The 14,910-nt window shown below is 36.4% G+C and overlaps 1 long non-coding RNA gene across 1 annotated transcript in view; it reads left to right on the top strand.

Moving 5' to 3' along the window:
* The window catches only part of LOC140684012 (uncharacterized), a 37,248-nt gene extending 22,891 nt beyond the window's left edge, over positions 1–14,357 (top strand). Inside the window, exon 4 of the long non-coding RNA XR_012055814.1 lies at positions 13,647–14,357. This is a non-coding gene — a long non-coding RNA (uncharacterized lncRNA). The remainder of the gene's footprint in view (positions 1–13,646) is intronic.
* The last annotated feature ends 553 nt before the right edge of the window (positions 14,358–14,910 follow it).

Raw genomic sequence — 14,910 nt, 5'->3', positions numbered from 1 at the left:
GTAGCACTTAAATGCAGGGAACTTTTGTTTCTTTAAACTATTAAATTAATAATAAGGTGAACAGAAAAAAAACCCCAAGCTTTATTATTTTGATGACTAGAGGATGCTGATTTGTCTCATTTATTTAGAACAAGAAACATTTTTAAATGTGCTAGCTTTGAGTTTGCTCAGTCTGTTTTCTTGAGAATTCTTCATAATCCAGAGTGAGGGTCAAGAATAAGAAAGGTAGGAGGTGAAGATGGTAGGGCAGTATCAATTCACTTGAATCTTAAATTCTAAAAGCCTTTTCAAAATCTAATCAAATATAGAGGGAAAAATTAGCATAAGAATCACCAGCAATAAAAATAAGGAGAAAGAATAAAGTAATTGCTTTTCACTAAAGTTTAAAGCAAAGCAATAACAGAGAAAATACTGCAGCTTAAAATATGATTTTCCACTGTGATGATTCATGTCTAGCCTCTAATAGGTGTGATTTCCCTCCTTTGCAGTAATGCATTCATTACATGCCCAATTTAGAGCAAAGTTACCCACAGAATTCTTCATCAATATACAACAGCCATTCTTCAGCTCATCTTCAATGCTACATCAGCTTGACAACCCAGATGGTGACAGTGCAGCACGACAAGAAAATGTGCACAATCCTTGTCTAACACTGTCTCATTAGCTGAAAGAACAGGCAAAAGTGACAGCAGTTCATTGTATAATTCATCAGTCCAGTTCCCAGTCCCTTTGGAATCAGCATTAAAATCCTTGCTCTGTGGAAAGAGTGCAATGTCAGAAGCCTTTGCTTTTCACATGCATGCCTGGATAATGGTTGGTGCTGTCTGGGAACACTGATCTGCTGGAGCTCTTTGTGGTTTGGCACATGTCACATGCTGTGAGTCCACACTGTCCTGTCAAACAGGAACCATTGGCAAGACCATCCTGATCCCTTGATGCTTCTGCACTTCTTTGTGTCACATACAGGGTGAGGGAAAGGTGCATCCATTTAGGCCAATGAAATAACACTGAGGAAAGGTGGGCTTGGCTGTAGTTAAACCCGACAGCAATTTACCACCATAAATTCTTACCCATTTATTAGTACTGTCATTACATTAATTCTCAGAAGAAAGATGTACTGTTTACTGAAGTACAATCCTGAAGAAAGAATCTTTTTAACTAATGTGGGTAGCTAACTCTCTAATTTTTAAAGTCTGGGAATTTCCAGAGTATTCTACAGCAAACAGCAAGAAGTTTTCAAAGACATCTCTGTCTTACTCTGCTGACTGCCTATGAAACTCTCACATTTATTTTCATTGCCCCAGTCTTTAAGGAACTTAAAATTTAGGTGAACTCTGGGTACATTTGTAAACATCTCCAAAACACTACATTTTTTTCAGGTGAGTGAGTTATGATAATTCATTTACAAGAAATCGTTAAGAGAAACATTTGAAATGAAACTTTCATTTCAGGAATCTTTTAAAGTACCTGTTTTTTTTACAGGTTATCCATTGTATGTTGTATAGGTACTGACCTGTAAATATGAGGAATGCAGTATGTATGTTTACAGGTTAAAAAAGAAAGCATTATAAAACATGTCACTCAAAATAATAGTAAAAAAAATATTGATTCTACCATTTCTAACATGCCTTTGCCTACTGTCATAAAATTACTTTTAGAGCACTCTCAGTTCCTAAGGATTTTCTGTTGAACCAAAAATAAGAGGAAACAATCTATCTGTCTGGAAATGATGTTGTCAAAATAAAACAGGCATATTTTCAACTCTGGGATGTAGCAATGATGAAAACATAGCAGTGCTGAAATCAATGGCAGAATTGTCCATGTGTTCAGCAGGACCAAAGTTTCATCTCAGAACTTCTAATTTTCATGATTTTATATATTGGTTTTCAACCCTAAAAGGACACATCAAGAAATACAAGCATTTAGTTATTCTGATGTACAGACCAGAAGAGCAGGCCAGACCATCTGGCATCCAAAAAAATATTATGATTTCTGGAGACTTGTTTCCAAAATGTGAATTGCTGAATTGGTATTTTAATTTCAGCAAAAACAAACGGGTTAAGAGCTTCCTCTCTGAAGCTGGTGTTATTTCTGCACAATACAACAGAGGGAAGTGTTCTTCACCCCACTCATCACTAAGCAGGAGGACTGAGCCTTCTTTTGAGAAGTCTACCAGCTGAAGTTTACAGCTTCATCAGGAACATATTCTAACTTCTGCTATAATTTCTTGAGCAAGTTACAGCTTTGTGCATTGTGTTTTGTCTGGGAAACGTTCCACATTTCAGAGACCTGCTTTCACTAATTTAAAGTGGATGTCGTGTGAAAAGTAAAATGTTATGTGAAAAGAAAAATGCCTTTCTAATGCGGGGCTGCAAAGTCATAGCAAATTAAGGCAGTCAGCAATGCAGAGAGTGACACATGTGTGCCAAGTACACCTTTGTGGGAAGGCACTGGCTCTCACTTAGCTCCCTGGGAATCTCTGCTGCTTCTGGACAAGGTCTTCTCGCTGCAGGTTGGCTACAAAATGGAATTGTTTTAACCACATTTTTTGAAATTAGAAAAAATATATAGATGCTATTAATCCAATCAGCTGAAAAAAAAAGCCACCAACTCAACCACCACTGTATTGGGTTCCTGACTCTTAGAAATCCAGTATCAAATCAAATCAAATCAAATCAAATCAAATCAAATCAAATCATTGAACACAAAGGGCAGTGGCCTTAGGTCCAAGTTAGATTCCTGCCTTAATTCCACTTCCTTTGTAAGTTCTATGTTTTAAAGGCAATAATTCATTTTTTCTCAGCAGTCAACAAGTGCACACCAATGATATCTGTACCATCCATATTTCTAGGCTGTTAAAGAGGACTGGACAAATTATTAACTCTTAATGTTCTTCCCAGCACTGGCCAGAAAATTACATTCTTACAGGCAGGCTATGGAAAGAGCAAACATGGTGTGGTTGTGGACTCAATGCCCAGATTCATGACATTGGGAGGAGTGGTAATAACAATATTTTGCTTTATAGCTGTAGAATAAGTAAATTTACAGAGAAAGAACAAAAAAGAACATAACCAAACAGAAATAAGAATGCCATATTCTGATAGGTGACAATATTGGGTATCCAGTTATAAGAGCCATTTTCCTAAGATGTGTAGAAATGCTGGAGATATTTATTTAAGAGTTTCTGCTCTAAAAGTTTAATAACGGAGTAATATTAAGAAACTGGGAAAATAAGTTAGCTATCAAAATTACCTTTATAGCTATAAATATCTGGCTGTAGATTGCTATTGCCAGTAAAAGTACAACCTCTGCACTCAAGTCAATGAAAATTTTTAAAATATGAAATCCCATGGCAACCAAACCAGAAAAAGTTGAACAGCTCTAGGTGAGCCAATAAATACCACCAAGTTTTATTACCCTGAGAATTGAGGAATGAAGGAAGTTGCACCATGAGCTTTGTGAGCTTTTGAGAGAATATTCAAAAACTAGGTTGAATTTTTTTGGAACTGACCTTGATAGGTGGAGTACAATGGAACTGAATTCATAAGAACCTTCTCTGTTACAAGCCATGCTTTGCTGACTAAAACTGTAACCCAGGCAGAAAAGAATGAAGGCACTGGGAAATCTCTGCCTCCTTCTTCCCCTCAAGTCATTAATACTTGGGAGAGAAGAGGGTACTGTAAGACACACTGAGGCAGAAGACAAGTATTTTATGACAAATTATCTTCAGAGATTACAGGAGTCTGTATGAGGAAAATAAAGGAATGCAGAAAGACTTTCCCATGGCAGCCATTTAAACCATCCTTCCATGCTGCAGCCTGGCTAGTGCTCAGAGCTGCCCTTGGTGCATTCAAGTAGCAGAAGGTCTTCTGTGGTTTGTCATTATTGATTGGAGAGGCACAAAATATCAGTTTATTGTAATGTCATTTCTGCAGCCCTGGACTGTGGAAATGGGCAATCCTCAAATGCATTTACAAAGGGCTGTAATTGTAATTAATACGCAAAGCCACTCTGCGGTATAGGTGGAAAAGCCCACACCTTGGGTCAAAGATACCCAATCTACTTTCATCTTTCAATTGGATCTTCCAGATTTGTGTTTCCTGAAGGCAAAATCTGAGAAACTGAAGAAGTATTTTCACTTACTTCAGTTTAAATAAGAAGGTGGTCTCTGTTCTCAGCTTCTGCAGCAATCTGTGTCTTGTGGACATATCAAATCCTACTGATATTAATTTAGATGGCAAGGAACAATATAATGAAGGGTTAAGTTTACCAATCAAATCTATAAAAATAACAGTCCTACTTCAAAATAAATTATTTCTCTAATGAGTACCTAATTTACATGTAAACAATGGTTATTATTAATTAATTAATTAAATGTCACATCATTGTTCAAAGTGCACTTACTGATACTTGTGATGTAGTGAAGTCATAAACAACACAGCCAAGGAAGAATAATTTGAGACACGTTTGCTCGGACTTGCTGCTGCTGGAATGTCCCTGCAATTGCATTTTGCATCCTGAAAATGGGATGTACGTGAGCAGCTCCTTTCCTGGCTGCAATACCAGCACAGCAGCAGGGCTGTTCTCCTCTACAACAAGAAGGGAATCTCAGTTGTAAAGGAGAGCACACACTGCAGTGTGTGTTTGAGGTTACAATTGTATTTCCTGATTTAGAATCGAGATCTGTAGCACAGAGTGGAAATCTTCTCACTTGGGTACTTTGGTAAGCCAGAAGCACCTGCTGACAAAAGGCTTTCCCAGCAGCACAGCTGATGTCGCCTCCTTAGGCTCACTTTGTGGCTAGAAGATGTTATTCTGACAGCTCTATGTCTTACTTTTGTTTTCTTTGTTTTCTGATGTTGGTCTTTACTGATTCTTCCCTGCAGTGTATCCTTGATTTTGAATGAAAAGACAGTTTATTGTGGAAGAAGAATGTATGCAGAGGACAGAGAGGAGGGGAATCTGAAGGCTTTGTGGCCTTTAGATTCTGTCATAGTAATTTAATTTCTAATCAGAGACTTTATTTATTATCCTGGCATCATCTGTCACCCTGATGAGGATAATGATTCAAGTGTGGTACATATGTACTTCCTTTAAACTAAAAATAGGCTCCTCGTAGTTCTGTGTCTTTTCAGGATGTCTTTCATTTTTCTTTGACAACTTAACTCTGGTTTTCATTTTAACTCAGGAAATAGTTCATAAAATACAAATTCTTCCAGGGACCATGATTTTTAACAGTATTTAATGATGCAATTTTTGTAGAGAGACCGCACGTTTTCTGAATGTTTTTTGTGTTAAGTAACTATTAATCCAAAACTTCTACATGTAACAAACAAGCAAAATAAAATTGAATTCTCTTCTTTTCTTAAAAAGCAGCTGTGCTTGATGATGGAAATTAGAGATATTTTAGCAAAATGGAATGCTCTCAGTCACAGAGCTAAAACCCTGCATAATGCACTAAATGCTGTGAAACCCAGCTGGAAATTCTTATTTTCATATCCTATTAGAAACTTGATAAGAAAAGAATAAATATAAAGATAGGATAAAGGATAAAGAAATCGTGGTTGACCTTTCAGGAAAAGTAAATCATCATGTTTTTTCAGGAGCATTTATTATGTCCCTACTGGATTCTTTTTTAATCTGGTATGAAGAAATCATATACATGACTTCTGTTGAACAACATGTGTAAATGTGTATATTTCTGCTTGGGCTGAGGTTTTTCCTTTATTAGTATTATTGTGTGGATCACTTTTTTGTGATGTATTTTTCCATGCAGAAAGAGAAAAAATATAGTATTATATTTTTTAATGTATAGAATGCAAGTTTTCCATATCTTGAGGCTATCTTGAGCATTATTTGGGTTAAATGAAATATTATTATGGTTAAATTAGGATTAAATGTTAGGACTCCCACTTTGAGGTAATTGGCCTGTGTTGATCTAAAGGGTTAGGGACTGTAGCATTTTCAAAACCTTTCTGAGAGGTTTCTCCCCCTTGTTTACTTTGTGTCACTGATATAAATATGTCATTTTTGGAGTTCATATTTTTCACACCAGATTATGTACATTTAGAAGGAAACACCCCCATTCAACATCACAACAAAGCCTAAACACCAGCAAAGTGGTGATAATCCTTGAAAGGAAATTATAATTAAGTTTTTAATTATTATTACTTCTATAATCATTTCATAGTAGCTTATGATAAAAAATCTCTATCACCTAGAGCTGTTAGGCAAAGGCTTTTCATTAGTCATCATACCCTGCATAATGAGCAGCATTACTAATGAGACACAAAACACTTCAAAGTTATTCAGTCAGCAGTCTGAATAATGAGATTTTACACAAAAATGTAAATAGTGAACAGGCAACAAAAGCAGTAAGGTGGATTTTAGCTTTTTCTTTTAAGCCACCATGAATGGATATATTGAAAGGAATTTAATTACATTTAATAAATAGTATAGTGTTCCACAAATTCCTAAGAAAACAGAACAGGCCAGGGCACTTGGTGCTTTAGAAGAATATGAAATTAAATAATAGACATACTTGCTAAGAATAAGTTTTATTTGAATCTGTAACATTGCATTTAAATTTTTTGTGGGAAACATCTTCAAAAGGTTTCTTATAATAAATCAGAAAAATATTAATATCATATTTGACAATTATGTCAGAGTTAGATATCAGCTGTAGTATACATGGATGCAGATTACATTAAAATATATACTATATAATAGAATAGGCATCAAGCCTGTCAGAATTCAAGGAGCATCCACACAATGCTCCAGTCATTCTGCTTAACTTTAGGTAGTCCTGTGAGGAGCACAGAACTGGACTTGATCCTTCTGTGTGCCTTCCAATTTGAGATATTCCATGGTAACAAAATGCCACATCACATGACAGCAACCCGAGAAAGGATGATGGGTGACTGAGAGTTGAACATAATTTTTTCACATGTGCAATCATATGGTTTTTAATCCTACTACTTGAGAGAAGCAAAATTAAAGGACAATGTTTCAGTTTTATTTAAAATGCCATGAAAATCAGTCCCAGAACTCTTCAAACTAACGGCAGCTTCATGGGCGGTATTACTGAAAAATAAAAATTTTTACTGATGGAGACCAGGAACATTTGGGATTTGACTTTGCATGTTTTGGAAGGTCTGTGTTGCAGGATCACACTTTTTTCAGAATAATTCTTTTATATTTATATGAAAGAAAAAATGTCTTTGATGTAAAATTCTGCAAATGTTCAGGTGGAGCTTTATAAATCCATCAGTAGCTTATGATTGTTAGCAGTAGCAAACTCAATTTTATAGCAGCGTGCTTCCTTTATAATCACGTCAGCAGGGAAAAGCTTTGCTGCTGGCCATCTGCTGCTCAGGCAGGCTGCACTAACCTCTCACCTGCCTGAAAGAATAGAGGTGTCCTTTAGTAAAAGACACCAGAATTGTATGTGAAATGATTACTTAGAGCTGCCAAAAATTGTCAAAATCTGAACCAGCAATGGATGGAGTATGACTCAGAATTACTGAGTTATGCTGCATTTAAGAGAAATACATGACATGGATCTGAATTTCTTACAAAATCTATTATCCCTTATGGAACAAACAAATAAACAGACCCCAAACAAAACAAACAATTGGTCTGAAAACCAGATATGTTTTTGACAGTGCTATTTCATTAAATCTGTTTTAAAAATGTAAGCCACTAATTACCTCTGGTTATCAAACCAGATTCACTGTCTAGGAGCTGCAGTCCAATGCATTCAGACTTTAAATGCAAACCATGAAGTTTTTACTATCCCCAGTTTGGGGAGCAGCAACTCAACCAAAATCAATAAATAAATTTCAGTTGTAAGAGGCTTATACAGAAGAGACTGGGATTAGGATTTCCAAGTTTATCTCTTATAAAGGGCGGAAAACTTCAAAGGGCAGAAAACTTAGTGAGCTCCACTTTTTGCTGCTTATAAATATCTGATGGTTTAAATGCCACTCCTCACAAGATTCATTGCTTCCAATGATGAAATCTATTTTTAGCTCAGCAGCACATCTCCTGGTATGAGGTAGGTAGCTGTAAACTGGACCAGGACTTAAAATAATTGGCCCTATAATTTTCAATTGTTCAGTAATAGTATGAATAGTTGTTAACTCATTTAGTATTAATTTGGTTGTTATAAAATGCTTATATAGATCCTCTCAACTAACTGGCTTGACCTTCATTTTGAAGGATAACCAGTGGCTGTCTGGTGTTAAAGCTTGACTTGTAGAAGAAGGCAGGCTGGGAGCAGATTCCTGAGCCCCAAGTTCAGCCTTTCCAAATTTCCTTCCCACCCTTTGACAAGAACTTGGCTGGATAAATGCAACATTGGCCCAGTTTGCTGATTGTATATGAATAATGAGACTTTATGTTCAAAATTGAAAGGTTTTGTGGATCTCCTTAATTCCTGTGATGTTTGAGGGAGTTAAAGCTTCTCTGCTCTTCTGGGAGTAATGATGCTTGTGCATCTGCACAGGAGTCTTTAATTTAGAGTGTCTGGGATACAAGCATATTCCTTAACAGCAAGTTTAAGCAAAAAGAAAATAATGTGTATTTAAGATAAGTTTCTTCAAAAGTGGCAACACCACACCAAGAGGGAGAGACAAGTAATTCCCTGAAAATATAGTGATTTCATTTGTTCTACATGACTTCAATATAATCATAAAAATTTCTGCCTGAGTTCTACAGTAAGTGAAAAAAAGTTTGTGCACATCACTTCCTTTGCTGTGCCTTCCTTCTAATATTCTAATATATCTGTCTCTTACTAGGACATGGTTTGAAAATGGTGTTATCCCACTCTGAAAATGGTCTGCAAGTCACTTATCCCCTCACAGTCATTTTTCTGCAGGGAGCCCTGCCACAAGGGCATACACAGCCATTCTGTGTGCACAGACCACCCTAACACAGGAACTGACTCCCAGCTGCTCCTTAATGAAACCTTGAGCTCCATCATACCTGAGCTTTTCCTAAATTCAGTGGAACAGGCAGGAGGAGGTGAGCCGGGGTGGAAACACCAATCTGAGGTGCCACTATCCTACAGTCAGCTCCTGACACTCCTGACATTTTCATTTCAAGTGAACATTCCTGGAGGGACAGAGATACTGTGGGTTTATAATTTTTTATTATTAATGCAGTTCCAAAAACCCTTTTTTACCTGCAGATTATTCTCCAGTACATGATAAAACCACCATGTACATTTTAGAATTGCAAGTTAAGCAGATTGCTTTCTTCTTGGGGATGCACCTCTGTACCATCTGCATACTGCTAAAGTGGATCTCATGCATTTTGTAAAGCTCATTTTTCCAGGGTCACTTTATGGTTCAGAATTTAGTAATAATATGCATTTACTTTTCAACCTTTTTTGGATTCTGGAGGTACTTCTTGATTTGATGAAGTGCTTTCCTTCATTTTATAATTCAGAATTGACAACTTATTGACACCTTCATACTTGAAAGAGTTTGGGGTGTTACAGTGTTTCTACTTTTGGCTTAATTTCAGTCAGGAACCTTTGTATTTATGGTAGGAGTTTAAGAGAAAGTAAGAGATTGCATCTCAGCTGTGAGAGATCTGCCCAGATGTGCTCACAACTTGTAGCCATTGCTGAGCTCCCAAAGGCAGATATTCTGATCATTTTAGCAGCCAGGCAATGGAATAATCTAAACCATTCCAACCCCATTAATGTGACAGTTTCAGATATGGAAAAACTGACGTGTAGAAATAAGGCCCTAATTTAAACATTAGGAGGCATTTTTACTCACCTTAATCACACATCAACAGGAAAATAAAACCACCAAGGCTAGTTTTTAGCAACCAGCATTCTAGGAGAAGTCTGGCTTATGATTTTTTTTTTTTTTTTGAGAAATAGTGATGATTTTGCTAAACTGGGCTTTTAATGCAGAAGCCAGTGACCCATCCTACAGTGACAGACGGAGATGGATACTTCAAACACAATAGTTTGATTGTCAGAATATGACACAAACTAGATACGGTATTTTATCTTTTTCATACACTAGATTATACATTCTCCTTACTTTGGCATTTCTGATACATTTTCTGAGAATAAAGTTTGTCTCATGTAAATAGTTCTCTGGAGAATTTCATAACTAGAGGCAGCAGAAATAAAAAATAAAGCTTACCATTAAGACAAAAATATTTTCCATTGCTGACACACACAAAAAAAAATCAAAATATGCACGCGGCCAGGCAAACTGTTTGAGTTTGTTCAGAAAAATATCATGCTGTTCTGTCAAAAGCAGCCCTTGTATCTCATGAAACTGGGCAAGATGGGCAGCCCAAGTTGTAGATACTTGATAAATCACTAATGTTCTTAACCAAAGGAGTCTCAGGCTGAGAGCTATATACGTTTTAAAATCAAGAAGCAGTAGAAGTTAAGTTCATTTGCTAACAAATATGGATGCATCTCAAACCCATTTGAAAGCCAAACATTCCCTGTCTGCTAAGAGACAGGAAAGAATTCTGAGCCAAGTTGAAACTGTTAAAGCACAACAGCAATGAATCCTCTTCATCCATTACCAGGTTATTGCTGGAAATAACAATAATTGCACTAAAAGCAGTGACCACACAATGAATGGAGAACATTCAACAAGTAATGACTGCTCGAGTATATTCCTGATTGCTTTTGGTCTGCAGAGGGTAGAACTGAACTCAGTAATTTCCAGCCCTCCTTCTCGTTACCCAGCTAGGGCACTTTGTATCAGATCACACCTGGGGTTCACATGCCATGTCACTGCTGTGCCAGCTCAGGCTACGTCGATGCAACTGATAAAATTTACTCACCCCCTTCCAAGAAAGAGGGATGTGAGAGACCCATGGCAGAAGGTACCTTCATTCTACATAAGGCTGAGAGGAATGCAGGGAAAAGAAATTACTTGACATTGTAGAGGGCTCACAGCATTACACAGCTCATTCTGTTTTCTCAAAATCCAGGTTATATTTCTTGGCATCTCCTCAGACTTTATCAGAACAGGGATTCTGACTGTGTTCTGCTCATTTTCACTGCAGCCCAGATTTTCTCCTGTCACCACATGTAACCATTGCTTTCCTGCTTTACACCTTCCCTCCCGTGGAAACTTCTCGTTTCCATTTGGCACTTCTGTTCCCTGCCTTGCTTCAGAAAACCTTCATCTTTCATCCTAGCACTGCAAACTGCTACAGTTCTTTACTTTAACCACTTTCAGGTGGTTTTGACCACCATCAAGCCTCAACACATTTACAGCCCCAGACCAGACAGATCTCTCCTTGTGCCCAATAAATGGACATTAACTGAAACCAGCTGCTGTGAGCTCTGGCTTCAGCCCTGGCATTGTGACTCTAATTTAAGAATCCATATAGTCTGTCCTATCAGACACTGTCTCAATTTCCTCAGATCTAGGTGTTCTGATTTTGCTTTTCAGCTACCTTTTATTTCCAAGGTGATACATTTTTCCTAGTTAGAAACTAGTTGAGATTTCCCTGATTCTCATTAAAATACCCAAAAAAGAGGTGAAAGTCTAGAATGGACTTCCAGGAAAATTTAAATGTGTGTGCACAAAAGAAAAAAATACTGTTTCTCTTTTTTTTCTAAGGTGATGATTTACTATTAGTAACTGTTTTCCTGTTTCTGCTGCTGTGCTTCCCCCTTCTGTGCAAATGCATGCAGAGATGCTTTTGTACAAAAAAATGCATAGCAGCACTTTATTTTCTTCTTCCAGATTAAATATTCTGAACTTTTTTTTTTCTGGTGTTCTTGTCCCCTTTCCTGAACATCCTTGTTGCTATTTTTGTAGGCAACATAACCCTGATTGAAAAGAAATAATCTGTACAGAAACAAGAAGACTGAATTTGGGCAGAAATTGCTGCAAAGAATAAATGTTAGACTGATGTTTTCAAAGGAAGAAATGCTATTTTCAAAATTTTTTGTAGGTGTACAAGTAATATTCTGCTGTAATCTGTTTCCAGAACTCTTTTGCATTGTGTAAGTAATTTCTTTCATGAATGTCTGTGGCCAGGCAGATCACAATATTGTCAAAAGGTGTTCAAACATGATTACTATTTCAAATATCAATGGATATTTTCTGAGCAAATGGATTCTTGAAAATTTCAGATGTTAAAGATCTATGAAGACTGAACTCAGTAACCTGCATCCAGATTTTGATGTTTAGTAAGGAATATGTCGTAAATTAAGAGACACTGTAATTACTAATGGATATTCTTCACCAAGGTGCTATTATATTTGGAACTGTTTAATTTTTGATTTTTAAAACTTTTCTCATTCTTACTTAAAGGGTCTTCTTATTCTCTTTTTAGAATTAAGATTTAATATTCCACATCTGGTTGCCAAAACTGAAAATGTGTATTCTTTGCTTACAGTAGAGGTTTAGAATTATTCCTTGCCATAGCACTGGTATGAAGTTTGTGTTAAAACATGAAAGATCCTCTTAAGATTCCTGAAAAATGGTATTAAAATTTATTGTTAGATATTGCTGATTGTGATTGAAAACCACTTCATTAAATTACAGTGAAGAGAGATGAAGGACATCTTGCAGCAATGAAAATGGTTGCAAATTTAATTAAAACATTAAATTATTGTTGGAATAAAGGTCATAATCATAAAAGGTAATTGAAGGAAGTACATTAGCATGTACCCTAAGGTATCCTTTCCTTTTCCAAACATATATTGCATATTTGACATTTGAAGAGGAAAGAGGCACCATTTTATCTGGATGGATGAATGGCGATGGGGAGAAATGTTACACATAATACAGTGTAAGAGCCCCATTTTTCAAAAAATCATTTGCTCCTTGCATAGGTGCAACACACTATTTTTATGTGCCTGACTGAGGAAATTCCCTTTATTTATTGAGCATCATGGACCTGCACAGGGCAGAGGACATAGTATCATGTACTTAGACTTTTTCCCTGTGGAAAAAGTGGAACTTTTCCACAGCCTTCAGGGAGTACCCTGGTTTAACTCTGGGTATATTTATGCCATTTATTTATTATTTATTTATGCCATTTATCACTCCATTCTCTCTTCCTTGCAGCAGGTGAGGGAGAAAACACTGAATAGGGAGAGAAAGTAGAAGCTGCAAGATCATCTGTCCATAAAACCCACTAAAAGTAATGATGCTACAGGGCAGCTGCCACCTCATCACCTGAGAATCATTTTTTCTAAACAGAAAATACTCCAGAATGGAATAAACCTTCTTATTAATGATTTCTCCTAAATATTCCACAGTAGTCTCTGAATTCAGATAAAATCTTGCAAAATATTATCCACATCTTTCTGCATTCACTGCTACCTTTTGGAAAAAGGAGAGGGTATTTTTTGAAATATTTCAGAGGGGAAAATCAGAGTGAGTACACTTTGAAAATTAATGTGTTTCTGTATAAGTATTTTTCTCATGTATATTTGGGAAGAAAGTCAGGATAGCCAAGCTGGATTTCATAAATCAGTGCTGCAGATTGAAATGCTTTATTGAAGCAAATCACTTTACACTGTGGAAACAAAATAAGAATAATGCATCAGTTTCTAATAACAAAGTAATTCTTAAGATTCTTAAATAACAGCAGAAATCCCCTAAATCTTCTCTAACGACCCCCATTTCTCATTGCAGTTTCTCCAGACGTTGTTCCAGTGGCCGTGTCCTCCCAATCCTGACCTGTTGTGCCAAAGCCGTGTGAGGAGCAGCAGAAGGCTGCTCAGACTGTTTCTTCTCATCTGATAGCTCAGGTCCATGGTATTTGCTAGAAAGCTAAGGCTGAGAGAATTAGTAAAATACATTGTAAAACCCAGGTTTCTTTCAAAGTTTACATCTACTTCTGTTATATTTTCTCTTCTTTTTACCTTTTTCTGCAAGTACTAAAGGCTTCTTTACCCTCTCCTGCTTTACCTTTCCCTTGTTTTCCCATGCTTTTTTATATTCAAATGTATTCCTTTATTAGCAAAAATATTTAATGCTAAAATCAAAGGAGATGAATCAGAAATTGGAGAAGACATTAGCTATTGCTTTGTAGAATTATGACACGAATTCTTATTTCCCAAACAGAGGATTTCAAGATACATACTGCTGTTTATCTCTTCCCTTATGCTGAAACTTCCTGTGAATCCTTCATTATTTGCTTTACAGAAAATTGTGACATGTGACACAATGGGATACAGATTTCAATACCATTTGGATCTGCACTGGGATCTCCAGGAGCCCTGGCATGTAAGTGAATCCTAGAATCTGGCTGGTTTGGCAAATGTCAGCTCTCAGCAAACAGTTAAATGAGCCAGTAGAAACTCTCCATAATAATCTTACAGCCACTATCTAAATAGGGAGTTCTGATCTATTGTCTTAATTGCTGGTCTAAATTAATCCATGTATTCTGAAAGGTAATAGAAAGCATTCAGGATCATTGTATGACACTTGTGCTGCTGCCTCCTCCAGTGCTCTGTTTTCTGTAGATTATCTCATTGCTTTATTGTTTTATCTCTGCTCCCTGACATGAACCGAAAAAAAAAAAAAAAAAAAACAAAAAAGGACATTTTTAAAGGAATTCAGCATGAATTATTTATTACATTTTTTTCTGCTTTAAAAACTGAATTAATTAGATTAATTGCATTGTATTTTTCATTGTTTGAAACATCCGAAAAAAATGTATTAGGAAAATTAATATTTGACACTTGTGTCCATTATTGAAATAGGAAGGGATTTTCAGTTTACTGATAAGGCACTTCTGAAGACCTACTTAGAGTTCCAGCCTGAGCACGACACTGATGAAAGAGGTGATGGAAAAATATCCATAGACTAAATGAAAAAGGAGTAGAAAGCAGAAATATTTAGTGCACAGGGGACTAAAATGGCAGTAGGTAACTGCAATTATTTCAGGGAATAA

Source organism: Taeniopygia guttata, chromosome 4, assembly GCF_048771995.1.
Source record: "Taeniopygia guttata chromosome 4, bTaeGut7.mat, whole genome shotgun sequence".
In the NCBI taxonomy this organism is placed as follows: domain Eukaryota; kingdom Metazoa; phylum Chordata; class Aves; order Passeriformes; family Estrildidae; genus Taeniopygia; species Taeniopygia guttata.
The sequence above is the reverse complement of the archived record's forward strand: the minus strand, read 5'-3'. Positions and strand labels throughout refer to the sequence as shown.